Source organism: Corvus moneduloides, chromosome 8, assembly GCF_009650955.1.
Source record: "Corvus moneduloides isolate bCorMon1 chromosome 8, bCorMon1.pri, whole genome shotgun sequence".
In the NCBI taxonomy this organism is placed as follows: domain Eukaryota; kingdom Metazoa; phylum Chordata; class Aves; order Passeriformes; family Corvidae; genus Corvus; species Corvus moneduloides.
The window spans coordinates 31,614,291-31,642,119 of record NC_045483.1 but is presented as its reverse complement, the minus strand read 5'-3'; the positions used below and the strand labels follow the sequence as shown (position 1 = coordinate 31,642,119).

Below are 27,829 nucleotides of genomic sequence, written 5' to 3'. Positions count from 1 at the left end.
TTATTCCCTCCTTTGGTTAATTTTCCCCAACCCCACTCTAAGAAGTTCACCCTGTAAAACTTAATTTCTTCCCTCCTAAATCCTAATGCACTAGTATAAACCGATGCAATTTGTGATTAGAATCCAAACTCTGGAAACAGCTTAAATTTCTAAGGTCAAGTTACAATGCCTTGAATTTTGATTCTTTATTCCATCAGGTAACATATCAGAAGTCATTAGTTTGGTCACAAGAAGGTCCCTAAATATTTTTCCATGCCAAGTTCCAAAAAAAAAAAAAAAAAAAAAAAGACAATGTAAGATCACATTCAAAACATCTATGATGATGTTTTTAACAATATGAGGTATTTTGTTATGTAATTTATAACCATTATTCTGTCCTTATTGATAAAAAAAGGCACAGTATATTTGAAGATCCCTAAAACGTTGTATTATCCTTTAAAGAAATATTTTGTGATTATTGATTCACCAGCTCTCAGGAGCACTGTATCACTGAAGCACTGGTGCTTCTCAGACATTCACTCCGTAAGCATGACTTTGATTCATGGAAACATTTTCACATTTATGCTTGGGGGTGGGAGAGAGAAAGCAGGATGATGGGGAGGCACATGATTATATGAGTAATATCACAGGCAAGGGGCAATCCCAGTACTTGCACCCTTTTCATCTGTTTGTTTGCCTTTGGTACCACATCAGCAAGGCCACAGCCCAAGTTAGAGATGGTTTTTTGTTAAGCTTTACAGTTAAGAACTACACAATAGCAAAACACCTTTCCACAGACTTCATAAAAAATACACTGGATAATTTGGCTAAATCATCTTTCTCGCTTTTTTGGATGCACCTTGTCATTTTCTTAGGCACGCGGATTCACAGGAATTTCAACTTTTTAAAGAGAAGGGAGAGGGGAAGGAATATTTTGATTAGGAAAAGTCTTAATTCTGTACCTCACAAACAGTATTTCAAGACTCAATGTTCCCACTATGCCCCTGAAGTCGAGTACCTGGAAAAATCCTACCTCCTGGAAAAATCTGGAAAAATTATGAGTAACATTGTACACACTCACCATGTAACCCTCCAAGCAGCCACTGACTTGAATGACTCAGTCATTCTGAGCACCCTTTTTCCTGCAGTAAGACCATCTACTTGGTACCTTTACCCTGAGCTCACACCACCCATCCCTCCAAACACGTCTGTGTTTATCACTCCAAGACAAGACGTGGTTAAACCAGACCATGAGAACCATCACAGCTAAACTTCTAGGGAACAGGGGACTTTTGGAGCAGGATTTTTGTTAAGAAGGCTACTGAACTGTTTTCTCATACAAAAAAAGAAGAGGAAAACAGCCTTACAATTTAATGTATATCCATGAAGAAAGCTGTAACCTTCATGAAACATGTTCTATCAAAGTGTCTTGCTCTGAAGTAGCAATGACTGTTGTGAAAATCTGGCTCTGGGAGGTTCCAGTGCAGAGCTGCAGAGCGCCACTGAAGTGAGTTTTATGCCTGAATATTGACGTACATTATAGAGCCATCTGGCTGTCTGGAGTGTGTGGAAGAAGCAGGTTAAGCTACTGGACACAAACACCAATGCAGTGCTGGAATGCTCTGCACAGAAAAGCAGTTGGGAATGTAACCACTTGATATTCAAGAGACTGAGCTCACATACAGGAGGAACAGGGAACAACAAATATGAGTCAAGCTGTTAAGCTTTGAATTTGCTCCTCTTAAGGTAGATCAGCACCGAAACTATAATATAATCAATTATATAATAAATATAAATATTTATCCTGAACTATACTATTTAGCATTTCAATCATCTATTTTTAAAGCATTTTGACAATTAAAATACACCAGATTCCTGCAATTCCAGTTCATTTTTTTGAAACAATTAGATGATGCAGCCAGCACTGCCATAGGCATGCACAATCCAGAGGACAAGATCTGAGGATGCCTAGTGCTACTACATTTTCCCTAAGATGATTCATAGCTAATATGGCCAGAGATTTCACACCATTTGCAGATATTCTGGCAGTCATCCTCACAATACACATTGGTGTAGCAGCACAACCCAGGCTACAAATGTTTCTTTTTGGAACTACTGCACTCGTCTGCTTTTCTACCAAGAGCTCTCTGTGCTGGACTTTGGAAAAAACTAATTTAAAATAAAAGAAATGGGATGAACTTTTTGATGTTGAGGCAACAGTAATCTTCACACACAAAAAAACCCCCAAAAAACGCCCCACAAAACCACCAGACTCTCATTTGTCCTTCAACTCCATGTCTGAGAATACAGCATCACAGATGAGAAGCAGGCAAAAACAAGATAACAGGTCTGTTTTAAGACGATATTCGTATACTTTCAAAGAGTCACTCGCTGCATAGAATGCTTAGATTTTTTTGACTGCTAGCAGTCAAACAGAATGCAATCTCTTGAATTTGTTTCTAGCCCCACAGGTTTATTTAATTTCATTTTTTGTTAATTTGTAACCCCATTTTGATTACCATACTGGCTGTTAATACAAATGCTGGATTTTGGTCACTCAAAGCACATCAGTTCCTTAAAGCTGGTTCTCAGGGTAATGCATAAGAAAGGGGAAGATCAAATCATGACCAGCACACATGAAAACTGTTTCCTGAATGCACCAATATATCCAATTATGCCCACACAAAGATTTTTACTCTATCCCAACAACAGTTCTTACTTGTAAGAAACCAAGCAACAGCCCTGAGAGAAAAAATACAAACAAGGGGTGAGGGGGGAAATGGGTTGTTTCATGTAAAAGAAAATTTTGATACAGCTGGATGTTGCTGACAAATCCTAAGACCATTAAGAATGTGGTTTTTTTCCACTGAGATGTTGTGATCTTACAGTTAACATCATGCAAATAATGTGTTACGAACAGCATAAAGCTCTGGCTGCATCACTTACTAAAATTAATGACAGCATTGTTCCTCAAATCCCAACATGAATGAGAACAAAACACTGTTTCAACAAAAACTCCACAGCTGACTCTCCACATCCTGAGACAGAATCAACCCACCAAACATCAAATACATCTAGATTTTAGGAAAGCACAGATCTATATCTGTGCTGATGCGATACCTCTATTGTATTTTTATATAAGTTTTCTGTACCCCAATAGTTCATCCCTACCTTCCCCACTCCTATTCCCAGTTGGTTTCCCCCAGACCCAAGCCGCTCCCCCGGTGCTCCCTACATGGTTGATCTCCCCTTGTTCTAGCTCTTTCCCTATCAATCACCCAAACCCCTCCCGTTGTTCCCGAAGGTCCAGTGTCCATCATCTGAAACCTCTCAGTTTACCCTAATATGGTCCCTGTCAATCCCCCGAGACCCTACCCCTCTGGATACCTCCCCCTTTGGAAATCCCTAAACCTCGATGCCCCATTGGGGCAGGTGATCCCTTTCCCTCCACCCCTTGAGGCTATTGGCCCAAGGAAATGTCTATCCTTGTCCCTATCCCTCCCCTGAGGATTTCTATTGGTCCCCAGTTAAGCCATCCCTACTGTAACACCTCCCTTTATTAAGAGGTTCCCTGGAGCTGCTCCAGGCTTGTCTCCTGGGAGTTGCCTCCTATAAATTTGGATTATCCCGTGTGGCAAGCCTCCTTGCTACTTTTTATCCTCTCCCTCGTCTGGACTGCTGACAGCCACTGTGCCTGGAGCTTCAGCTCCCCTGGGCAGAGCTGAACTCCTGAGGAGCAGCTTTAAAGCCGAGAGCCTCCAGCTGCTCCCCACTCCTGTCGCACACCGCAGGAGCTAGCCTGGGCAGTGGTCAGTGGCGGTCATTGCGACAGATATCCAAGTGTTCTGATTAGTCATTTAGCCTTAAGAGAAATTTCATATAAATTTGTATTTATTCCAAAGATATAGTTTCAGAACTTCGACCAGCACCTTTAGTCCTCTTATGCTGACATGATGAATAAAAGCTACCCAGCTGTGTAAGAGAAAAATAGAAGCACCTTAACATGCTTTTGGTTTTCCTCTTTATTAGCAGGTTTTTCTGCTGCTCAATGAACTGCATTCCAAGCTGTCTGTAAACTGATATTCTCTACTTAATTTGATATGCAAAGGCTCTGGGGAGGAGTGTATCAAATGCTTTTTTGACCCTCATTCAGTTGCCCCAAATTACAGAACTTTTGCAGTCATATGTCATGTAACAGGTTAAAAGATAATTGGCAGTCAGTTCAATTTTAGAAAACAGCATGGGAAAGCAAAGAGAATGTCATTTTAAAGGTTCCATGCTAATCACAACCAAATGAATGAAGAATCTGTGTACCAAGATAACCAGTGAACCCCTGATTTAGGATAGTGTCTGTCTGTTTCTTCCTATGGCCATCCTCACCGACCAACATTCGGCTACCACAGTTCAAGTCAATTCCACAGACTTTCTTTAAATATAAAGACAGACAGACAGACACTACAGTTATCCCTCATCTTAAACAGGTTTGAAGAGGAGCAACCATGCAAGTTTTGCACAGCTCCTCCCAGTACCCTCCTGCACAACTTCTACAGCAACTGTTCTTGTACCCACCAGCTAAAATGGGTGGGAGAAAGCATCACCTGTTCAGGTGGAGAGATAAATCCCAGTTTGCTTCCTTCCTGATGCCTAGGAAGTAATTACCTTAGGCCTCCGGTCTTGTCTCTGCTAGCACAACCATGCAACTATCCAAAATTCAGGGCCAGCTATTGAGTTTTACTGAGCAGATTGAGTTAAGTATTTCCCCATAGCCCTGTGCACTCTGCAACAGGAAAAACCTTTCCAAAACCAACATAACTTTAATTTTGTAGTTGAAGCAAAGCCTTCTCACATAACTACAGACTGTTTTCTTTGAGGTTAAGGATTGACTGCTGTTTCATTTCCTCAGGATATTACAGGCATGTCAAAAAATGCCTGTAGTCTACTGCAATTAGGAGAAACTCTCCAAAGCATTTAGGTTTGCTGTATATCTTTGGGAATTTTCTTGTACTGGCATTGTCTATTAAAGATACTCAAGTACTTACTAGACAGCAACTTACACTGAACCTTATTTCCTCCCACCTTACTTTGTACCTAACTGCCAACTATTAACACCAACTCATGAAGTAAACTAGGGCAGTACAGAATTTTCTTCAATTATAGAACAGTTCCCAATACTTCAGTGTATTTTGAGATTTTCTGCCCAGCAGGGCAGAGAGTAAAGAACATATGCGCACACACAGAGGAGGTTGCAAAAAGGACAGCATATTGTATAAACATATAAATCAGTTTATATATATCAGTTTATATGATACACCTGAAATGCACTCCAGTGAAAGAACATGCATGTTATAAAAAAGAGAAGCTTAACACTGCATTATTAGGGTGCATTATCTGGATAGCTATAGTTTTAGAGCAATCCGTCTTAAATGCATTCACGTGAAAAATACACTCAGAGGCATCTGATACCCTAGACAATGATCAATTTTTTTAATATTGAGCATAGCAAGGATTACAATCATCTGTACTTGTGCTCAAAGTTAATTCTCTGTGCAAACTGTAGTCTGAGGGGAAAGGAGAAGCTAATTAATATAAATTACAGAAGCAAGCGACAATACTGTTGAGTTCTTACTCCTGCAAGGGGACAGACATCCTGAACCAAAGAAAGTCAATTAAACACAAAAGACAACCTGAATTAATGGCTAGCCCTGATGCAGATGCATACTGAGTCAAAAAAAAAGGGACAAACTGATACACTTGTGTATCCAGGGATACCTTTGTTTTGTGCTTTGTAAGCATTACAATGAAACCTTGTCAATGCTCCAAGAAAGGAGAAAGCCATGTGTGAGCAGGGCAGGGTGAGAGTCTCCCCCAGGATGAATGGACATGTCTGTTACCAGCCCTGCACCCAGTGTATTTGTTCCCTTACAGACACAATCCTTTTTCGACTGGGACCAGGTGGAGAATGAGCTCTTGTTTGTCTGTGGTTCACAACCTACACCTGTGCACATGGCAGGGCTGTGCAGGGAGTGAGGAACTGCCAGCACGTGGGAGCTCTTATTGACTAAACACTCATCAGCTCCATACTGCTGGTTACCGTAAATAAAGACCACATCTTGGGAAGGGTGCTTAATTAACTCTGCCATTATCCCCAAATTGTTCCAGAACTTAAGATACTTACTAGAGCTGTACCAAAGCTGTCACTTGACTATAAAGGCACATAAGGTGACAGTCACAGTGGGAAAGCAGAGTGATAAAGGCTATTACCTCGAAGGAGGAAATCCCCTGACCCCCCAGCCAGCTCCTAAACATGACACCCTCACACAATGCTTCCACAGTAAAAGAAACCAGTCACACTCCTGTCGAGTTCCACTGATTAATTTAAACATAGTGACATTTGAAAAGCAAAGAAGTCACTTCCTGCAGCAACATCACTTCTCTTGAACCACCCAGGTCTCAACACAGTAATTCTGCAATCATTTCTAGGTGTTTGCAACATATGCCACTATAGAAATTAAGTATTCTCTTTCTCATTACTTAAATCAGAAAGTAAAAGGATATCTCAAAAGAGGAGGAAAACTTATATAAAATAATAATCGAAATGGTAAAGCTGGAATTTTGATTGAAAAAATGATTCTTCCTGTTCTGTTTTTTAACCTTTCAGATAATAAAATGAAAAAAAATCACTTTTTTTTGGATGGTATTGAATGTTCTTAAAACGCTCGAATTTGCATTAGCCATCAAATTATTCTTATTAAATATTTAAGCCACACACTGACATTATAATGTTAAACATTCACCACAAAGTTCTGTTTGCTAAGATATTGATAGGATGGTCCATACATAAGGATGCATCCAAATCTTACTAAAGAGCAGTGAGCCCCCGAAGATGATCCCTGGAGGCCCCAAGTCCTGATTCAGAGCAGCAGAATGCAGATTCCTGATGCCAGTGGCTCCCATCTGCTGGACACAGCACTGCACTGCTCCAACTCACACTCGTGTTCTCACTTAGGTTTGGTTGTGCCTTTCTACACAACACGTGGAATTTGGATATAGAAAGCCTCCAAAGCAGGTTCCAGTGTTGGGAAATTCAGAAATCTTTTGCCAGGTCCACTCCTTGAAGCATGAGGCAGGCTTCAGGCACAGCCTGAATGTACCCTAACAGCCCTTCTCCCATTCCCCTCCCACAGCCCCACTGCAGCCTAGCAGTAGCACACACCTGCTGCAGCTCTCAGGTGAACATCCCAGCTTTGCCTCGGCAGGAAAGGAGAGACAAAGGAACAAGGACCCCCTCAAAGGGCAAGCAGGGACACGTATCTCTCAACAGGGCTACAAGACATTTTTCTTCCTCTTGTTGCTGTGCTGACTAATAAATGAATGCTGATCTAACTTCACTTCAACTCATGCAGTGGTTGACAGGCAAATTATTTTAAAGACAGCACAGGTGAGCTTCACTTGAAAGAAGCAAAGCTGCTGTAGGAACCCTACAGACTGCGAGGAAAAAAATCAATACCCCTCCAAAAAACAAAAACAAACCATAAAACCCCACCAAAATCCAGAAAAACGAAATAAAACATCTCACACACAAACAAACAAAAAAAACGCCCATGTGAGCCAGGTAAAAATGCAGATGAACTGTTCACTGGCTTAGTGTCAGTCACACCTGCCATAAGTACAATAAGGTAAATCCAAAAGTCCCATTACTGGGCTGTATTAGAGTGGTACAAAGTCTAGTGTATCAGGGGGATGCTGTATTAATCCAGAACTGTAACAGCATTATTGTAAAAAGTCTATATGTTTCCAACTGATAGTGGTCAATACCTTTCCAATCCACAATGCTACATCTTAGTTAAATTATATTACAGTAAAAACACTAAAGCCTCCACTACTTGATGGCATTTCAATTTCAGCTTTCAAATTCTCAAACTTGCTTGTGAAAGGTAAGCTTGGAAAACAGTGCCACCTAATGCTAAGGAGCATAAAAATAAAAACTAATAAATGTAAAATATAATGTTGCAAATTTGTTTTACACTCATTTTCCACACTACTCTGTAACACTCAGTAATAGCTTAAATAGAAATTTAAAATGCATCTGCCAACTGACATAACAGATTTGGTAAACAGCATTGCTAGTTCAAAAATATCTTTTATGATAGCAGGAACATCTAATTCAGGTGAGGGAGAAGTACTTGTACTTGAAAAGCAAATTCCCAAACTACTGCATTCACTTCACATTGCTTGAGAGCACCAGGGAACCTGAGGACGTGTTCCAAACTAGATCTATTTCTATCAGTAAAAAATAAAAGATGACAAGTAAGATTACTTGCGAATCATGATACTGAACAGCTTCTAAGAAGATGCAGAACAGTGCTGTCATTAGCCACATTTCATAAAAAAGATAATTTACAGTGAAAGAGTAAACACTATTCTATAGTTTTCTTAGTCAGCTTTGTACTGCATGTGCACTTAAATGTTCTTTTTCCGAACTTCCATGCAGGAGAAGCAAAATGATCAGGATCCTAATGTACAGAAAAAGAAACAGAACGAACATGCATTATTCTAGGACAAGTCTCCAGACATCCATCAGCTTCAAGCAGTCTGGAGTGAGGGCTTTCCTCTCAATACATTTTTGCAAACAGCTTCCTGAGGTTGGTGCTTACAGAGCAATGAGGTCTGTGCACAACGGACAAGACTGGATTTGTTTTCCATAATCTGAACTATGAATTTAAGAGCTGACAGGCACATAAACATTACCCTGAATGAATCAAAGACAGCACAGCAAGACGTAACTTCAAAGTTCATTGCAAGTTTAATGAACATGGGAAACCAAGGAAAAACTGCTTCTTTATTATCACGTATTTATTTATCAAGTAATTCACATACTAAATGTCACTGATAAACGGTCTTCTGAAATGGTTAGAGGGTTCAACCAGTGGACAAAATAGACCATTTCACATGTGGATTATTTTTCAGTGATGCAAATGTAGTTCTGAACAGTCATGGAGTGTTACAACATCAAAAACCCAAGCAGCGACCAGAGGGAGGAGGGCAAAGCCCTGAACATTAGAGAAATTCACAATGAACTGAATTCACATGCAGCAATGTATTCATTCAAATTGCATGAACAGAGCATCTGAATGTATTTTCAGCCATTGGACTTTTAACTCATCCTATTTCAGACTGTGAGGAAAATCCCATTTTCACTTAAAAATACCAGCGTTTTTCAAAATTACATTCAAATAAAGCACATGTAGTAGATGACCCTCCTGCCAAGTCATTAGAAAATTTCATGTTCTCTCAAAAGATACTGTAACTTTTCATTTTAATCCTTCAATTCCTTATTGTATACGACAATACTCTTCTGCAAGCTGATCTGCTGAGAGGCTACGTCTGGGTTTTATCCCAGCCATCCTTCATTAAAATCCCAGAAACATAATTTCTGGGTTTTTTCAGTACTTATTAGAGGACTAACCAATCATTAAAAAAAGGAGTTATCCTGCCATGACAGCAGCCACTGTATCCTAGCCCTATTACAGTCAATGCATTTACAGCAGAAGGCCAATAGTTCCACACAACATTAATTTTATCTTAGTTGAGAATTAGTCCTGTAATCTTTAGCAGGCCTGCTAGGGAGATCAGGAATGGATGTGGATCAAGAAGTTTCACTCTTCATTTCTTTTAACTATCATGGAATGCAGTGGTACATTAATTAATTGTGTGGGGCTTGAATGATGTAGATGTTCTTTACTGAAGTAAATACCAGCCTGGATTTAATCCTCTTATCTTCTCTGTTCCGTTAGTATACTCTAAATATCATGTTGCATTAGACACTTATTATCACAACATCAAAGCTTCTTGTTTTTGTTCTAACACACTTTCATTAAATTCTCATACACGCACACAAAACCAGGAAGTACTCTTCACGGAAAGAGAGCTGTAGAGAGACATTTCACAAGGGCTGGTAGTGATGGGACAAGGAGGAATGGCATTGAACTGAAGGACGGAAGTTCTAGATTAGCTATTAGGAAGAAATTCTTCCCTGTGGGGGTGGCGAGGCACTGGCACAAGTTGCCCAGAGAGGCTGCCCCACCCCTGGAAGCGTCCATGGCCAGGCTGGACAGTTCTTGGAGCAATCTGGTCTGGTGGGAGGTGTCCCTCCCCACAGCAGCAGGAGTGGAACTGGATGATCTTTAAAGTTCCTTCCAATCCAAACCATTTTATAAATAACAACAGGCACTACTTTGGAGGCTCAAGGTAAGTGCTTGCCTTGAAACCAAACCAGCATTATAAACATCACACAAAAACCAGACATGGCTATATAGTGGCTAAAATACTGAGAAGTCATCTCTAGGAAAACGGAAGGTTTGTATAAAGGAAATACAAAGGATCATAAATACTGGCAGACTAGATGTCAGAATGTGGTCGAAGATAAAGAACACAGAAAGCGGTTTAAGATCAGCTTATAAGACTCATCAAACCTAGTGATACATCCTTCTTCTAAAGGAAGAGAATACCTGTCTAGGAATCTGCAGAAGCAGTTACTGTTCAACGTATAAAAGTAGTGCTCAGGGAACACAATGTTATTGCATTAAGAAAACAGGGTTTGGTTAATTTTGAACTCATTTTTACAGTAAGACAGCTTAGAGGTATTTCCTTACAGGATTCCTTTACAGTATAAAGCATATGATAGCATTTTTCCACCACCTTCTAATCAAAGGGCTGCTGGAAGACACTGGAGTAAGAGATGAGAACTTTTACTCTGAACTCTAAACAGTAACAATCCACTGGCACAGGTGGTACTCACCTGTGACATTCTGGGCAAATCCGCAGGGGAAAGAACTGCACTGTCAGCTGTGCTGGGAAACCTCTGGCTTGAAATTGCCCAAATACAAGAAGTCTGGGTCACACGTAACGTTCCCATTTTGAAAAACAATTTCAGGACAGAGAAGCAAGTACACACCAATAGATCTGACACTGTAGCTGGAGAACTGCCAGAAACTATTCTACAAGTAATTTTTGGGCTCATAGATAGGCATGATATATATTGGAAAAGGGTCAGCATGGATTGTGTAAGAAGTCCCACGGCACCAATCTATGCGAATTCTCTAGTAGCCATCTAGTTAAAGATGACTCACAGTTGACATACCATTTCAAAGAAGCTACAAGAAATTAAATTGGCATAATTGGAAGGAAGAACAGAAGGAAGCATTTACATGACTAAATAACTAGTTCTCATCTGGAAGCAGCTGTAAATAAAAAACCCACTGTAAATAAATAAAAGGATCTTCAGTTTCCTTTCCTTTTTTTTTTCTTATGCAGCTTAGCAATTTACAAGTGATTCTACAAAGAATTCTTATCTTTCCAATTCCATTGTTGTAGCTGTGTGGATTTTCTCTGCTAAAAGCTCAGATTCCTTCAGAGTAAACTTCCTTCACCTTCTTTCAATCATGCCATTCCTTTATGATCCCCAAAGATTCAGTCCTCAAATCTACATAGTCCTAATGTTCAGACAGGCTTCCCAGTAACTGACAAATCTGGTGTCTGCAAAAGAACTTGTTTTGTTTCTGGGGAAAGATCTACCTTTGCCCCACAGTTTTGAACAAAGCTATCCACATTCTTACACTATTTTTCCAGAATATGACTTAAGCTGCTGCAGAAGATGCAATTCTGCTCTAAGCTTCCTCAGTAGCCTGCTTACCCAGGTAGACACTGAAACATCTCTCTGCAAGTCAGCAGAATTCACCCAGCTTTCCCCTTGCAAGATAATGAACTGGTCACAGGACAGGGATTTTCAGCAAACAATGTCACCACAGTGAAACACAGGATAAAAGAGGTGAGAAGGAAACCTATTTGGTTCCTCTTTCAAGTGTTCTGTGATGGCAAGACTGCACAAATTAGTAACGGTGTTAATCAAAGCATGTTTATTTCCTTCTCTGTCATGTAGAAAGCGGATAACCCTAGCTATAATGGTTGGTTTAGTTTCCATGCAGTATCTGCCTAAATGAATATGATGAAATGGTTTTAACAATTCTGCAGCAAAGGCAGCTTTACACTACTCACCTCTGGTACAATGTGTACTTAACACATGAATAGGTTTTGCAATATGAAAATACACATTATCATTGTGAACTTTAGTGTAAGTTCCATATACTAGAGAACGTATGCAGGTTTGCTCTTCTTTCTACAGAAAAAAGCAGTATAGATTTTTCTGGCGGCTCATGGCCATTTTAAAAAGTATTACCTCTAATACACCATGTGCCATTATGAATCATCACAGAAGAATGTTTTGATGATGCATGCCACAATTTACAGGCTCTCCTGATGAGAAAGAAAATACACTAATGTAATGCATTCCAGGGATTTAGCAGGAAAATAATTACTTTTGTTCTCTTTAGATGATTATACATGAACATATGCTATGCTCGATTCACCCCCGCTGACATCAGAATTTATAACAGCAGATATCCAACAATGTCATGGTGTCAGGAAAGGATAAGGCCCATGTCTAACAAATACATAACCAGCATGTTTCGTTCCCTTGCATCTTTCCATGACCCGTGAATGATGAGAGCCTTGATTTCCACTATTTAGCAACGGGATGATTGTTACAGCTCAACATGCACAACACCAAACCGACTCGTGTATTGCATGTTACAGTCACTTGAGGAGAGAACCAAGCAATTAAAGCATTATGACACTGCAACCTGAACCCCAGGAAATCATAAACTACATTATCAACATGCCTCTCTAACACTTCCTGTAAGATCTATTCTGAGGAGATCAAACTAACTTCAGGTACAAGGTACAGAGGGCAGCTAAAGAAGATGGAATTTTAGACTTCGCTCTGTTGCCTTCCCAGCTAAAAGGAAAAGAAACTCTTGAATTTTACTGCATTACAATTTCCTGTTGCAAATCTCTTATGACCTGGTAAATATTCAAATAAATAATGTTCCAGATAAGTGTAATTGACACTACTCTGCAGTCAAAAGTGAGACTATAGCTCCTTCAGAACACAAAAGTGCTCTGTAAAGACTTGAACATTCCAATTTAGTTTGGTCTGATTAACAGTGTGGTGTGACAGAGTCACATGATATTCAGAATATCCACATATCTGCATTCAATTCTGTGCAGTACTATTCCTTTGCTGCATCTTCATGTCCAACTCCAGAGACTTCTCTGGGAAGCCATACTGCTTGTGTCACCCAGGGATGGCTGTCCCAGAGCTCTTCTAGATCCACAGTGGGCTCAGAATGCTGATGGCTTTAAAGCATGGGGGAAGATGGATCTCACTCGTAAAACAAAGGCTTCCAACTATCGTGCCAGTGCCACTGGTGTGACCAGGCAAAATCAGATGCACATTGAAAGTGGGAGGCACAGGGGATGAGGATCATTAGGCCACATCTCCCACTGTGCCTCAGCACTAACACAGGTTCCCAAAGGCAGCTTTCCTCCAATTCCCTAACACAATATATGGGTGCAGATGTTAGTCTTGCACATCAGGTCCCACAGCGGACGAGAAGCTGAAGCACAGCTTGGAGCTGGGAAATGTGCTGTCTTCCTCACTGCAACACTGAGCTGTGAATGTGTCTGCTCGAGTCCAACGTGCCCCATCATGCTATGCACAGGCAGTCCCTTCATTCGTGTCACGGCAGCCTCTGTCTTCAACTCTCTCCCAAGGCCATCAGACTCATTTTTGTAATTATATGAACATTACCAGAAGCATAACCCTACAGAAATTACATTTTGGTTCACAGTACATTTGATGATCATGTTTGCAAGTCCCTTGTTCTGGTATGGCCAGCTAAAGCACAAAATACTGACACATTTTGGTAGCATGAGGCATTAGAAACAGATTCTTCTTTTTGCCCATTACATTTAGTCTTTCAAATTTGTGTTATTAAGCAACAGTAACACATGACAGGCTTCTAAATGCCCATCTAGATTGTTCTCACTATCTAATGCAGTTATGGGTATAAACTAAAAATGGTCGTTATAAATTCGTCATGGAGCAATTCACATGCTGCACTGATTTCCCACCCAGAGTGGCTTTTTGAGAAGATAATTCTAATTTAAGTCTCGATAAGACTGCAACGTCTTCAAGAACTATAATGAAAAGCACTTCCTGTGCTCTGTTCCCTTGCACGCAAAATTAACAACAGAACAGCACAGCTGCTGTTGATAACTAAGGAGAATTTTGACTCTCAAGCTAAATGGGAGCATTTTATGACACTTTGGGTATCAGACACCTACAGAGGAAAAACAAAATAAAAACAAAGAGCAACAGGGAGATGATCCTATAGTGTTCAGCTAAAACAATGCTAGGATTATACACTTGTCATTCTACTCCAGTAAAACTACTTCCATACCTCCCCTTTCAGCTGAACAGAGATCCTACCGTAGAAACGCACAAAGACCCCCCCCAAATGACTCTACAGCACCACATACCAGTACTAAATCAACACCCAGACAATTGTCTTCCTCAGATTAAGTACTCCCAGTAATTCAGAGTCCCACTATCCACACTCTACTGTGAGTTTGCATTCAGCACCTCCACTGTCCTAACCTTGCCAGTTTCTTAGGGTGTCTTTCATTTTTGGGGAAAGAAATCCCTATTCTTTTTAATAAGCTACATATCCAACCACGACAATCATTGCTTTGTGCACACTTTCAAAGCAAATTATTTCTAGGATCAACATGTCATCTTAGATCTACCTAGCAGAGAGAGAAGCATACTCTTGCTCATTTTACATACTGATTAGGTTGTATCTCAGATAATTTTATCACTAATGATTCACTTCTAGTCAGAAAGGCAGGAATTTCAACAGGAATTCAGCTCAGTGGTAATAGAAGGAACCTGGTCTGGAATTTTTCATGCTTTAGGCCTCGTTTATGCAAGCCCATTGATTCAACCCTTGATGGGTCTCACAGAAATACTGAGAAGGACAGACAAGACAGAGATAACTAACTCAGCTTCACAGAACTACCTCCAGCTTACTCATTCTTCTTTCTTACCAGCATACTCATCAGAATCCATAAATGGAAGTTCATCTGTGAGTTAAATTTGTTCCATGGCAATAGGCTAAGTATCTGCAAACAAAACTAGGTTTTATGTTAGTATTGTCTCTACCACAGTCTCAGAAAATAAACTGCTCAGAGTGGTCACAAAAACTCCACTGGAGTCAGTTCCTCTTTCAAAGGATGTATTTATGCCTAAACCCCGTATCAATCAAACCTGGCCAGCCTGCCAGTCTGAGCTATTCTCTGCACTCTGCCAGTTTCATCGTGCACACTGCACTCCTCTCAAAGGTTGTTTTTGTCTTTAGTCTTTACACATCTCCAGTCTGTATTAGAGTTCCTTCCAACCATTTACCAACAGAAAAACCAATTTAGAAGAGCTCTTTTTCCCTGCATCCTCATCTTGTTAGCTACAGAACAAAATGATCAATAGTGAAATACTTCCCTGTCTCCAAACTGGGACAGTTCACTGATATCATTTCTCAGACACACTCATAAATATATGTGAACTTTCCAGAAGCAAAGCAGGACAACAACTCCTAACCACTACACCAGATGGGTTTCAACAGCCGCCTGCTTTGTCGCAGTGAGAACCAACTGTAAAGTCCAAGCACCTCCACCCTGTACTGTCAGCATTGCCAGCCCCCCGAAGTCAGAACAAACACAGCATTATATTTCCAGGACATATCCCCAGGATTACTTTCAAAAACAAGTAACAAGTTTAAGAGAGAGGTAATTTATTTTATCACACAGTATACTGGAGATAGAAAAGAGAGGTTAAGACTTCCCACACACCCCTGGAACAGCCAGGTACTGCAGCAAATTACCCAGAGAGGTTTTGCAGTCTCCATCCCACTTTCAGCAGGAGGTTGGACTAGAGCCCTCTGGAAATCCTTTCCAAAATGAGTTATCCCATGACCTTATGATGCAACAAAACAATTTCCTTTTTTTTTTTTTGTGAGGAGTTTCTTCTCCATTCTTTACATGCACAACAAAACATTTTATACAGCAATAGTCATTGAGACTTTGATTCTGTTGCCATAAATAAAACAAACATTCACAGAAAAACAAATCACAGAACGGTTGGAACATAGCTTCTGGGGACAAATATGCCACCTACAATAAGCAGGAAGAAACCAAGAAACAGAGTGTGGTCTAGCAATGTATTCAGAGAAGTATATTCAAAATCTACACATCTATGCCCAATTGTCACACAGCATTTACAGACTGGCAGGAAGAGCAGCAGTCTTGATTTTCCATCAAAGGATTTTCTACGTTGCCAGGTAAGCAGGAGAAGGGAGAATCTCAGATAAATCTGATGGAAATATAGTGAAGGCTTCATACTGAACGGAGTAATTTTTTTTTTCTGTAAACAACAGTAAAAGTGAAAAAGAGAGCAAGAGAATAGTTGCTTTTTCATTATTTGGACAGAAGCAGTTAAGAGAGGGAAGAAAGGAAGACAGGTCTTTACTCAATGTTTCCTCTCTCTCAATTGCAAGTGGAATTAATGAATGACAACGCTCCAAACAGACTTCTATTTTCCCCCCTCAATACCCTAGTCTTTTCTCCAGACTGGTACGCTGCTCTTGCCATTTTTAGAGCATGTTGTGCAAGAAACTATTGCTTACTCAGAATAAAAGGCTCTCCACATTCCCTGAAAGGACACGGACAGATCTCAAACTACGGGACAAGCCACCCTGAAGAAGCACCCTGAGTACATTTTCAGCAAAGCCAGGAATGGGGCTGTGACAAGCAGTAAACAACGTAACACCCTCTTTCAGATGCCAAGAAGAAAATGAGTAAGTAGGAAGTCTTACCTTAGAAGCATCCCTCTGCTACTGCAAAGATAGCTGGTTCCCCTGCCTCAAGATGGAAGGGGGCAAGAAAGAATCTGTGTTTCAAGCAAACACAGGTGGTACATCCAAAGTCCTAATCAGGGGTTTGCCTACTTGCTTTTGGCACAGAGGGATATACAGGATTCACCTATGGTGGTTAGCCTAGAGTTAAACCCAGAATAGGAACATTGCCTTGTTCCTGATACTGCTTCAATTCTGTGATTAGGGTGAGGTATTCCACTCATCCAGATCACTGGATGGGGAGGAAATAGAAAAAAGTCATACCCATCTCAGAACTGGGTTAGTCAAGCAGAGTTTTATGGCTAACTAACAGATTCTGGACAAGAACTGTCTGAGGCTGTGACAGGTCAAAAGAAACATCCTCTATATAGCAGTTAGTGGAGACCCACTAACCTCTGGTTTCAGTAGTATCACCACCTAAAGTGACTGAGCATGCCCTCAGAACCTCCTGAAAAAGACTGCTCACCTCAGGTAAAATCCCATTTACTGTTTCTCCTGCTTTTGCTGCATTCAACCCTACACAGCTAAGCTAGCACCAAGGTCTGCAAGATCAAGAAAAAATATACCCAACTGTGCTGTTATTCTGGAAATACCCACTTCAAAAGTTGTTTCTTACGTCTCTTTGAAAGAGTCTACTCTGCTCCAGGTCTGTAAGCAGTCATAGTGTCAGGCAGATACTCACAAAGACAAACCTGAAGGATGATGTCAGGAAACTAATCACCAAACCAAAAGGATGTTCAGTGCAATGAACATGGCTCAAAATACTTTTCACGTGGCTCAGTATTTTTTCAGTAAGCTCAGTGAAACTGATAGAGATTCACCACTTAGAATCTTGATATAGGGTTTAGCTCTATTGTATGTCAGATCATTTTTGAAAAAGATATTCATTGAAAAAGCAATGGCAAATTATGTGGATGGTTTTCTAAACTGATTCTAGTAGCAACAGCACCAAAATGCTGCAGCATATTTTACAACAGCTACAGTAGAGTAAACACAGACAGAAAAAGTGCCTTAGCCTGCAACAGCACCTTTCACTAGCCCAACCAGCACTTCTAGAAAAGAAGGAGCAGCTTTCAAGGTACATGAGAAGAGCAGCACTGATCAAAGTTCAATTATCAATTGAGTAAACCTTTTTTTTTACAGAAAGGGCAATTTAAAACAAACAAACAAAAAAATCTTACCACAAATACAACTTAAGACCACTTAGAACTTAAATACAACCACGCTACAGGAGTATTTCTTGAAGAGAAAAATAATGCAGACAAATATAAGGAAAGTCCAGATTCAAGAACACAGCAGGTTATCTCACTTTTCAGCACAGGACAAACAAAGGTGAATGTGTTCTCAGTAGGGAGCACATCAGATTTTCCTTTTGGATGGAACGGTAGTTCCAAAACCCTTCCAGAATTCTACAGAAACAGTTCACTCTTGTACAACCTTTGCAGCTATGGGTAAATGGAAAACTAATTCTAATTCAGGCAAAACATCATTTACATTTTTGTCTACTCCGAACAGGTCAATGCACCCAATTTTTAGTTTGCCATTAAAACATTACTGGCTTTTAAGCTCTGTTTGAGAGCCTATGCTGTCCCTCCAATTCTTCTTTTCTCCTTATCTACATAAACTGCATTTAACATCTTTTTGCAAATGAGGGAGTTTGATACCAACAGAAACCCAGTGCTGCAGGGTAAACAGTCCCTGTCTTATTTAAGAGAAGATATTTACAAAACAGAAAGTAAGGTATATGTAGATTTTTAACTTCTTTATGTAAGAATTAGTAGGACCCCTTTTACAAACTCTTGGCTGCATGAGGGAAATATCAATACCTTTCTATCATTTTAATGATGTCACAGGGTCAACTGAAGCTAATGGAGCTGCACTCTGGATTAATTCAGACCAAATAGGAAGGTAAGTTAATTGAAGGTTTGTCACTCTTGCACACCACCACCACCACAACTAAACCTTTGTGGAAATTTCAACTGCTGCTGCTCCACCTCTCTGCCCAAACTGGAGCCCCACAGCAGTGCTGGTTGAAGAAAACATGTGCGTGTGCCTGAGCTACTGCTGAAAGGGCTGAGAGTTCACAGAACCCTGAGGGAATTCAGGCTGGAATGCAACTCCCACCTCCAGTCACTGCAGGGGGAGCAGCACCCCTGAGCACAAGGATGCAAGAGCACAGTAGTTATCTGAGATAGCAGTTAAAGCCGTAACAACTGGTTCCATCAGGGCTACCTGTGGACAACTCCAGAAGGGTCACAAAGCAATGCAGGTGGATCCTGCTCTCCCATTATCTCCATCCACTCCTCTCTGACCCCTTTACATCAGCTTTTACCCAGCTGAGCTAACTCATTCACATCAAGGAGACTTTGACACTGTAAATGCTGATGGACCCTTTTACCTGTAACAGCATTTGGGATTTTATCTAACTGGTTAGAGGTGCTACCCTACTGCCTGGAACCTGCAGCACTGCAGGGTGTATCCCCTACAGCCTTTGCTTCTCCCTGCACTTCATGTTTATGAACAGCTGTGCAACAGAATGGCCCCAGCCCTGCCCTGCCTGCTCTGCTTCAGATACCCTTCACACACCAGTGTGAAGCATGGCTGCCTCTGCCCAAGCACAAACCCACCCATCCACACACCGTGGGCAGCAGAACCTTGTTTTAATTTATGTAAGTTTTGGCTGATCTGTATGTTCATGTCTTTTAGAAAGAGACACAGAGATAAAGAAGTCACCAAGTCAGATGAGAATGTCAAAACAGGCAGAATTTTAAAAGACTAATTTTGAAAAGCTGCATCACACACTCAGCCTCCATAATGACTGCTTTTAATTGAACCATTTCAAGTGAATTTCACTGAATTCTAATTTTCATTACCAAATGCTTATGGATCCAGGATATTCCATGACTGGGGAGAGTTTTCTTTTTTTTTCCTTTTCCTCCTGATGGACATTGCCATGAGAACTACAGTGAAATGCATTTCTCCTACTCTGGTAATAAGGTACACATTCAATTTTAAATTATAAAAGGCAATACTTTTTTTGGTGCTGTTACTTTTAGTAACACAAATCAGGCCAGCTGGAGATGTTATTTCTACCCTGGAGAGTCTTGTGCAATGTTTTAAATTGTAAAGGGAAATAAGTGATTCTAGCTTTTATGACAACACAATTCACAGTGACTTCTCCTGGTATTATTTTTCTGGGAATTGCTGCACACTGCAGACTAACATAAACTTCTACGAGCACCTTGAGAGAAATATGCATTTAAAAGTTTATTTAGGCAAGGTAAAAGATTACACTGAGAAGAATACATTAACACACGCTAAGCAGAATAGAGCCCTATCTCCACTCTGCCTACATTCTCCTCATGCGTAAGTGGACAATTCAGTTTAAAATTCCTACTTCCACTTGGATGCAAAGTCCTAATCTTCACATTCCAGCCAAGCCCAACAGACAGATTATTTTGTGAGAATAACTGGAAACAACTAGTTTTCAGTTTTTGACAGTTTTCCACAACTTTCTTCCTGGGCAACAACCAGTGACAATAAATGACAACCTAAATGATGCAAGTGTAACTGGATTGTATAAAAAAGCTTCCAAAAATAATTTAAGACTATTGCTACTGAAAATTTAATTTCTCAAGTCAAAATGGAGTAAGCATCATGAGGAGTTCTGTGGTTTTATTCAGCATTAGCTCAGTTTAGATCCTGAGATAGAGGGCACAAAATTAAAACAAGCAACTACAGGGCAAGTTGGCAAGTCTGAAGGAACAGCGATGACACCTTGCAGAATTCTTGTGTCCTATGCACAGTTTTTTCATTCTAAATAGTTTCTGTAATGCCACTCTGCCCTCCTTCCACATGACATGAAAACATAGCTCCCTCCTAAACAACTGTTTGCAGACAATACCAATTCTAGTGATTTCCACATCCACGAGGGAATCAAACTGCCCCATTTGCTGCACTCCAAAGTAGAAAACAGTTTTGAAAGGAAAACAACCAAGTTCCCTTTCCACTAATAAGATTTAACAACAGATCTGCAAATACTATCAGAGAGGGATGAGAAGAACAGTTCAGAAACAGCACTCAATAGTAACAGGTGGCTGAACGCAGAAACATACTGTCACATCCTTATAGTCTAAGTTCTTGGTATAACATGAGTTCCACAAATTCCAAAAGATCTGACCCAAGCTATCTCAATGCACTTTCAGCCTACATTCCGTGACAAAAAGACCATAACTAAAGCTCAGATAAGTGTTTTGACAATGTTTTAGATTTTTAACATGTTCTAGTTCTTTCCTCACACACTATATCCATCTTTTTAAAGTACCAAGATTAATTCAAATAAACACCCTTAAACAAATGAAATTTGAAGTCAGTTGCATATTATAATGACAAAGTGCCCTTTTTCTATCTGTTTCACTTCCCTGGCTGCATTTTCCAAACACTGAAAATAACATTAACTGTATGGACAGACAGTTAAGATAACTTTATCTTCTGGAACAGCTGGCAGGAAGCAATGCACAAAAAGAATGTACAAAGACTTCATTCTGCAATAGGAATTGGTATTTTGGTATTATGCGTATATGAAAAAATTACACCAATAAATTTTCTTCACTCAGGAGAAACATCAGCCTAATACTTCTATAGAAAGGGCAGGAAACTGCTGTAAAAGAAATTTGTTTCTGTGGGGAATATGGAAAGAATTGGACTAGTGTACTGTAGACACTTATATTTATCCCTGTATCTGACTTAAATGTTATGTATTTAAATAGAAGATTTGTAGATTTGTAGATAAAGCCTTCTCCCCGAATGTGTTCCCACTCCACAGAAACATCCACAGCTACTCCATTAAGACCTAAGCTAACTACTTTGACTAAAAATGAGGATTTTAGCTTTCTCACAAAATTACAGAGATTCCTCAGAAAAACATGTGAACCACATTTCCAGTTTGCTGGTTTTGCTACCCAATCCAGTACTAGGAAAAGTGTGTTTTCATGCACAGCATTCTCTGCCCCACAGTGATGATTAATTATTCTGTCTTTTCCCTTGAGTGAAGTTCAGGATAAGCAATTCTCAAGAGTTCTTGTGTATAAACATTTGCACAAACAAACACTACAACAGAAACGCAGTAGGAGTAAAAGAGTTTGGGGGACAACTTGGTTGGTGTGCTTTGTCAACCTCCTAAAAGGAGGGGAGAAGAGATCTACACCCTAACCTGTTTAAAGTTTATATACAAAGAGCCAAAGTTAAAGCATCAGTTAAAAGGCAGCTTTCCACACAGGAGACAGATATTCAGAGGTGTTGTATCTGATAAGTTTTGGTGGGTTTTGTGGTCAGGGTTTCATATATGACACAGATTTTAATAAGCTTTAGTTAATTGCTTCTGAAGGGCTCTTGATGGAACCAATCCCTATTCTGTAACAAAGTAACATGCAGCAGATTTTTAGTTGTTTTTCTGAATGAAACTCTAAATTTGTAAATACAAAACTGTTTATTCCTAACATGTGTTCAACAGCTGCATTCTTCTGAAACACTGGAATGTGGAAAATACTGACAGAAGTTAGTATGGGAGAGTTGTGCTGTGCAAAGGATTCAATAGGAAAGGTGCACACGGAGCTCAAAGTTTTAATAGGACAACAGAGATGACATGCAAAAATAAGGTATGAAAAAACCCTAAATGGCAGAAAGAGAAGGGTGCACATCTCCAAAGACTGCAAGAAGCTTGGAAACAGCGACCTCTCATCACCCTGTTCTTCCACCCTCTGCACTTCAATTCCTTAATTTATTCTAGTCCAACTGCAACTTCAGTCTTCTGAAGCAATCAACAAGTCTATTGCTCAGAACAAACACCAGACTGATGGTTAGAGCTAAATGGTGCTCTGTCAGGTTGCCAGAATGACTCTTTAAAAGAAATACATTATTGCAATTTTAGGAAGTCCATTAAAGTCCCAAGTTCAACTGGCCTTCATTTTCCCGTGTCAGTGTTAGGTGTGCATATGTACTAACCACAGGATGAAGGTAAACTACTGCTGAAACTATTCTAATTTATTTCTCTCAGCTTCCAAACTGTGCTAGTTCTTCCCTGCATTGCAGCCATATGCCAAAGCCTCAACTAAGATCAGGGCCCCTGTGGCAAGACTCAAATCTTTGCCTCAGAGAGATCAAGGGTTAAATAGCCAAGACTAACTAGCAGATGGGAGGAGAAATAATGGAGGAAGCTGGAGATAAATTTACCCAAGGTCACAGAGCAGGACACCAACACAACCCCTATCTAGACTTCCCTTCCTAATAGGTCACATTTTCACTCCCCTTTGGCTGAACTTTCTTTTTTGCTGCTTTGCTCTTCAGTTATGAATAATTCATGCTCCAGCTCTTAGGTCAAGATTTCTGTTCACAAATGATAAAGTTAACCAGGCAAGAAGTCTTACGCTGCCATATGAAGAACACTGAAAAGAATGGCAAGATCAAAACTTTCCAGCCAAGAATTTTGCTGCTGGTTTCTTCAGCCACATACAATTAGAATTGTTTCTTCTTTACTGATACTGGTGTAATTAATTCTGTCTCTCTCTGTCTGCCCATGGCAAGGACTTAATTTCTGCAATTCATAGCTTGAAACATGAAGAAATTCTGCATTTAGATTAGCTGTAGCATTTCCTCTGCCCTGTAAGTATTTTGATTTTGTAGAGTTTACTGCAAATATGGCAACAAAATTTAGTAGCATAAAGGCAAACTGTGAATACTGCTCCTAATAAAAATTCATCACTTTTACATACAAGACCAGATCACCCATCCAAGTGACTTGAAGCCAGAAAGAAATTCTAACTAGTAACTTGTTCTAGATAAACAAAATTGTTGTCTTGACATTAGCCAGAGTAAGTTACTGCATTGAATAGAGTTGACAGACATTGTTTCTGGAAGTGCTAGATACAGCTCCTATTGACTCTGTGGTAATAAACTGACATTTTTAAAACTGAGATTGTCCATTTTTCAATTACCTAAAGCAGTGTGGCAAAGAGTGTCCTTTGTCTGCCTTCTATTAATTACAGCACAGCAACCAACATGCCTTAAGCCTTTGAACAGAATGCTGGTCACATCATCATCTGTCATTCTCCTTGAACTCCACACCTAGATTCTGTACTTTCCTGGTTACATTTTCTTTGAGGGGTACAAAACAAACTACTGTATAATTCTAAATCACCCAGAAGAAAAAGGAGACCATGTAGTGATTACCAGGGAAATTAGAAGGGTACAGCTGATAGTGAGGATAAGTAATAGTAACAGTAGATTTCTTTCCATTGTCCAAACTGATGGTGCACATCTCCCACAGCAGATTTGTATACCTTGAAATTTATGGGGAGAGTGGCCCCTCTTAGCCAGCCATTAGCTTACAGTAAAAACTGCAGGACATAGGGAGTCCTTTACCTAAATGTAATGAAGTATTGTTTCTAACAGAGGACAGTGTGAGTAAAGATCATCTAAACCTATTCTCTACCACTTATGTAAATTACATCACCTAACTTTAGCTCCTGAAATACACCATACCAAGTATTTAATAGTATACTTTATATAATAAAAATTCAATGTAGCATAGGTTGGTTGCTATAGTAACTGGATGAAATTGCTCCATGTGAACTAAATGAGAGTGAGAAAAATGCATGAGATCTCCTGGTAAGAAATCTGGACACCGATGTCTGATTGCAATGCACCAAGTTAAAGATTGCTCAGTACTCTTTGGACTCTATGGGTAATGAAAGAGGAGACAAAACTCCAAACAAAGAGCTGGCTGTCCCTTGGTCAGGATGGCAGATGGGATGGCACAGCTCTCTTAGGCTGTGGTTGAGTATTGTGACAAAAGCTGGATGATAAATTCTTTGGTTCCAAAAAATGGGCAGGTTTCCCTGACTAAAGCATAATTCTTGTTCCCAAACAATTTTATTTACAACAGATCCCATGCCAAAAAGTGAAAAGAAACACACAAACAACGAACCCACAAACCCAGAGAAATATCAATCTTCAAGCTGAACAGTGACTTCACTGAGATGCATCGTAAATTGGCTTGCATGTGAGTGCAGAATTAGACACAGAAACTTCTGGAGATGCTTTAGAATCCACACCATTCTGTGGTTCTATGCAAGCTGCATGTTTGGCCTCTCATTTCAAAGCTTGTCCTGCCCTTAATTCAAGTCCACATACTGTTTCTCTTGAACAGAAAAGGAATGGAAAAGGGGTTTCGAAGGCAGAAAACTCTCACTTCTTACTCATGTTTAAATGAAGCCAATTTTCAGATAGGATGTAGAAACAGAATACAATTGATGTTTTAAAACCATTTCTAAAAAAACTCCTGTCATTTTTTCCAAAAAGAATTTCAGGAAGTGGTAGTGGCTGTTTCAGTTCCAAGCAAATAAATGCCTGAGACCTCAGGATTGGAAGCACTGAAGAGAGGATGCTCCTACGAGGGGAGAGGCCAAGTGGTTAACTTAGTCACTGTTCACACATACTGGACGTAGAACTTAAAAGAACAGAAAAAATCCATGCAGTCTTAATTATGTATCCTTAATCTAAAAGCCTCACATTTTCCACCATTTTCATTTAATTCAAAACATAAATGCTTTATTTTTGCAGTAGTTTTCCCTGCTGTGTTGTCTTTTGAAATCCAATAGCAGTGCGAGCATATAGGAAATTAGTCTGTAGTCATTCAAAAGAGGCTGAAAGATGGACTAGCAATAAAATCAAAATATAGAACCATATTACTGTAGTAAGTATTTGAGCTAATACTATACATAATTGCACTGCTAATGCCAGCTTCAGCTTATAGAATCGCAAGTGCACGTTAACATTGTAACACAAAATATATCAGAAATTAGATAATAAAGAATTGGTGCCAAATGTGACTTTTAACCTCTGGGAAGATAAAAGTTGTGCAAAAATCTTCTCACAGGGAGAAACCATGTGGTACACAGTGTACTGCAACTTGTTCCTCACCATTTCCAGCACTGTGCTACCACAGGATGCACGGGAGGATGTGCAGCAACCCTTAACTGCAAGCTGATCCTTAAGTACAGTTTAACAAAAGCAACCTAAGCAAAGTAGATCTCCTCCAGCTGGAGGGGAAGGAGGAGAGATCTCAATGTTCCGTTCCAGTGTTGGACATCAGCCTGAGTGGCCAAAGTTACAATTAACACTTCTGGGAAATTAACTACTTGGAAACACACAGCAGTGAAGAGAAACAACCATTACACACAGGAAGGATTATATGAGTATGAGCTGACATTAAATTTGCTACTGAAAGCTCTGTGTTCGCATCACTTTCTGGCAAAGCGGTATTCACATATCTAAAACAAATGGGACTCACCTTCCCTTTCAACTGACACAGAAGCACAGTGGTACCTTTACGTTCCTTAAAAATGTCAAGAGGAAACAAACGTGAAATGGTTCAAATGTGAAGCTGACCCAGAAGCCTCCAAAACACAGTTTTTCTTGAAGGCATTTTAAGGAGCATCCACGCTCTGTTTTCACTGACTTCATTTATGCCAGCCAAGAAGATTCAAGACTTCTACTGGCTGAAGTGCCTTCAAAATCCGGCTACTGCTTTACACAGTTGGCTACTTTTAAGCATGGTTCTCTATCTAATTTTTGATCCAAGTAGTGCTTTACACTTAAAAAATCAGTATAGTTTTAAAACAGTGATTACTGTAAAAAGTTACGTCATATCAGAGCCATATATAAAACCATTTCTTACTAGTTTTAGAGTAAGTAAGCAAAAACACACAGGCATTTTCTGGGGTGAGAAGGGGGCTTCAGAGGGAGATGGGGACAGACAACACAGAGTTTGGATAACCAGAAGCTATGTGCAAATTTTTAGTTTAATTTATTCAGTGCTACAGGTGGGGATAAATATCAGGGAATGTAGTTTATCTATCTGCTGTGACCTGCTGTCACAGAACATGAGAAAAACAGTAAACATCTCTCAGTTTGGTACTACCATAAGGAAACTACACATACATTTTTGTCTACACAAACATTTCACATCTAGAATACCAAAAGAGAGGGCAAGACAAACTTCTTACCTCCTTCATAAATGCCTGAAGCTCCAAGAGAGACCTGGAACTTCTGTGAAGAATTTCCCACCACCTGTAAACCCACAAAATTTTTTACTATTCACAAAAAAAAGTCCCATTCATGCCCTTTGCCACTCCCAATCCCACATAATACTAAGTACTCTATTCCAAGTGTGACAGTGCTAATACCTTTAGAAGTAGGACATTTGATTCAGTGACAGAAGATGCCAGGAAAAAAAAAAAAAGGAACAAAATACCCATACCACAAATCTGAATCAATTTGAAAACAGACTGAAAATGGATTTCCAGAAATCTTAACTTTATTATTTTTCCACTCTATGAAATAGTTTACATGAATAAACTACAATCTTCATAAACAAAGAATTAAAGTATGGTAATATAATTAATGCCAACCAGGATGTATTTACAGGAAAAGCATCTCAACTAACTTGATGAAGTTCATATTAAAAAGAAAATTGCTTGATGTAGTTAGAATTTTATGTGGATAAATTAAGACCTGGTACTTCCTGAAATGTTGAGTGAGAACCTGAAATGAAACAAAGTCAACACATATTGCGTGCTAATCAAATTAAAACCTGATTAAGTGACAAATCTCAGTTGAAAGTTGAAGCAGAAAATCCTCATCAGGGGACCAGGGCTTTTAATGGGTTCCTGCAGGCTCTACAGGATTTTAATAATTTAGTTTTTAAAAATTTCAATAATTTACAATTAGCTACCTGATGGGAAAAAATAACAGTAAAATCTGGAGATGAGACAGAGGAAAAAGTTAGCAACAAGTAGGGTGTGTCATGAATGTACAAGGACAAATACCAGCCAGAGCAGCTTGCATTTTAACACTTCTAATGCAAGCAAACATTTTGGCAAACTTAATGCTGGAAGAAGGAATCATTCTGAATTCCTGTGTCACGG

General features: G+C 39.7%; 1 long non-coding RNA gene across 3 annotated transcripts in view; it reads right to left on the bottom strand.

Annotated features, from left to right (window-relative positions):
• LOC116447167 overlaps positions 1-26,974 on the bottom strand; it is a 313,907-nt gene extending 286,933 nt beyond the window's left edge. For all 3 annotated transcript variants that reach the window (XR_004241505.1, XR_004241503.1, XR_004241504.1), the window contains exon 1: positions 26,909-26,974. This is a non-coding gene — a long non-coding RNA (uncharacterized LOC116447167). The remainder of the gene's footprint in view (positions 1-26,908) is intronic.
• Positions 26,975-27,829: the final 855 nt, after the last annotated feature.